The sequence below is a fragment of the Seriola lalandi genome, unplaced genomic scaffold (genome assembly GCF_002814215.2).
Source record: "Seriola lalandi dorsalis isolate HSWRI2012SDOR001 ecotype SW California unplaced genomic scaffold, Sedor1 jcf7180001973638, whole genome shotgun sequence".
In the NCBI taxonomy this organism is placed as follows: Eukaryota; Metazoa; Chordata; class Actinopteri; order Carangiformes; family Carangidae; genus Seriola; species Seriola lalandi.
In genome coordinates this window covers 1-2,454 of record NW_019444304.1, presented here as the reverse complement: position 1 = coordinate 2,454, position 2,454 = coordinate 1, and the positions used below count along the sequence as shown (strand labels likewise).

General features: G+C 38.5%; 1 long non-coding RNA gene across 1 annotated transcript; it reads right to left on the bottom strand.

Annotated features, from left to right (window-relative positions):
* Nucleotides 1–348: 348 nt before the first annotated feature.
* On the bottom strand, nucleotides 349–2,291 carry LOC111652531 (uncharacterized). Its single transcript, XR_002760604.1, has 5 exons — nucleotides 2,233–2,291; nucleotides 2,057–2,100; nucleotides 1,468–1,528; nucleotides 1,272–1,318; nucleotides 349–424 (listed from the first exon to the last, which is right to left on the bottom strand). It is a non-coding gene; the product is annotated as an uncharacterized LOC111652531 (long non-coding RNA).
* Between the last annotated feature and the right edge of the window lie 163 nt (nucleotides 2,292–2,454).

Genomic DNA, 2,454 nt, shown 5'->3' with positions numbered 1-2,454 from the left:
TTTGCCCATTTTTCAAAGCTCCAAGATGAGAGGAGAATAAAAACACACAGATTTAAATAGCAGACTTTAAGAACAAATGAGCTTTTAATGAGCCTGTAGCCTTTCTTATTTTGGAAAACCCATATTTCTCTTCCCAGAAAAAAAAAAATTTCCACTAGATAAAGTTCAGGTTGCTCCTCACCAACTTTCTTTCAGGTGACGATGCAGGCATAGATGTTTTTATGCAATAAAACTGATGAAAACTGTGAAGGGAAAATTAGCTACAACTGGGCCTCTGTCCTCGTTTTGATTAACTTTAGAAAGAGGTGAGCACACATGTACACCTGGAGGAAAAGCAGTGCATCTTACCTGTGCTAATACAGTGATGAAGTTGCGGTTTAGGTGCACAGCCTCGTACAGTGCCAGCAGAATCGCCTCATTTGTCCTTGAGGTGAAAAAGCAGTTGGCGGTTTAGAGTGAGCGTTTTCATTTACGAAGTAAAACCTCCAAATCTTCACATGACATTAGACTGAGCAGGAAACAGCTTCAGACTCTCATCCAGTCAAGCTTGTGAAACAAGCGGAGGAGCAGTCTGGAGTTCAGAGTTTATTAAGAATCACTTCAAGCATCAGCAAGTCACTTTTTTAATCTTTACGTTCAATTTTAATGCTGAAAAATTCACTGAAATTAACAATGTAAAACAACAGTGAGCCTCGTTTACGGATACAAATATTATCCCTCCAATTTTTTTCAGTCATTTTCTGCAAAATCTAATGAACAGGACCAGGGCAGCAATCAACATCCAACTCCTGAGTGAAAACGCTTAGAGATACATAACTGTCCCTTTCAAGAGCTTTTAATACTCACTCTTACTGTAATGATCCACATGTTTAATTGTTACCCCCAACAAATGATGAAGTCATGCCATGAGCCAATCAAATATCAGTCTGTAACGTGGCAGTTTCTGCTTTTTTGAAGACACACGCAAGTTCTTTTTATGTAGCAATAAGAAATAGCAAATCAATTTTTTCATCATTACTATGAGAGCAAGACCAATATTGATGGAACTTATTAATACCACAATCTTTATTAATTTAATTTTAATACCAGGTTTCGGTCCGATGCCTATTGCCCACTGTGGTATTAAGTTTATTTAAACTTCATGCTGGAACCTTAAATGATGACAAAGTAGGCGGCAAGAAAAAACACCGCAGCCGTAATGGATTCTCTCATTGAAAGTGTAGAGAACAATGCAAGTAATGCTAACTGATGAGTAAGAACTTTACACTTACTGTACGGAGAGTTTCTCATCAGCATCTGCTATAAACATACTGCCCACCTGTAGACAAAAGAAGGATCAAGTTATCACAAAAAAACAGAAAGGCATAATATCAAGCTCCTTAAACACAAAATATGTCCGAATAGAAGAAATATCAATCAATTTAAGACATATCTATGATTAAACTGTAAGTGAGAAAAAGTTCTTACCATACTAGTCAGGGTAGAGAAGAACCCACCCTGGTTCTCCTCCTCTTTGTCTTTGTACTGCCTGAGAGGCGGAGAAAAAGACAAGATGGACATAAAGTAGGAAGTAATGAAAAAGTAAAGAGAATGACAAATAAACTGAAGACAGAAAGGGCCACACAACAGCAGAGGCAGAGATGTACATTCTCATTCAAACAGGGTATTCGTAACCTAACACACATTTATTTACCTAACATCTGTCTCCTCCCTGCAATTTATTATCTACGGGGCATTCAGTTTATACACAAAAACAATGAACTGTGTAGAGCCGTCATCCATCACTTTGATGCGCCTGTCTTCGCACACACACAGACAAGACCTCCTTCACAAACAGCATTTTAATTTCCAAACCTTGCCTCATCCAAAAAACATTACCAACTGCCAAAGAAAACTGTCAGATATAAATAACTAAAAGAATAAAAGGAGCCTTTTTTTTCCGGGAGAATAGAAATAGAACATTTGTGGGAAACATCAAACGAAACTGCTGACGCCAGCGCACCATGCAGTGGATCATTACAAAGACTGTTGACACGTGGACAGTTTTAGATCTCACCTGTTATATTCTGTCAAAGCTTGGTGGACAACCATCCCCATTCCCTGGGAAAGAAAACAGTCAGTGTTACAATCAAACCTTTGACAATGTGATTGATGCGGAGGCCAGGACCTACATCAGACTGGCTATTTATCATTCAGCAGGTAAGAAGATACAGGAAGTGACAACATACTCACATCTAATGTTGGCTCATCGTCCACAATGGAGAGCTTCACGATGTATGGATTCACAGACTGACAGAGAAAACAGAGACATATGTATCTGTCAAATATGTGACACAAGTATTAATGTTAATGTGAATCATCCTGAATGTTAAAGGGCAATTCTCTCTCACAGCTCCAGGGGCTCATTTTCTAGCATTTTACAGACCAAACGACTATTCAGTTAATCAAGAGAAG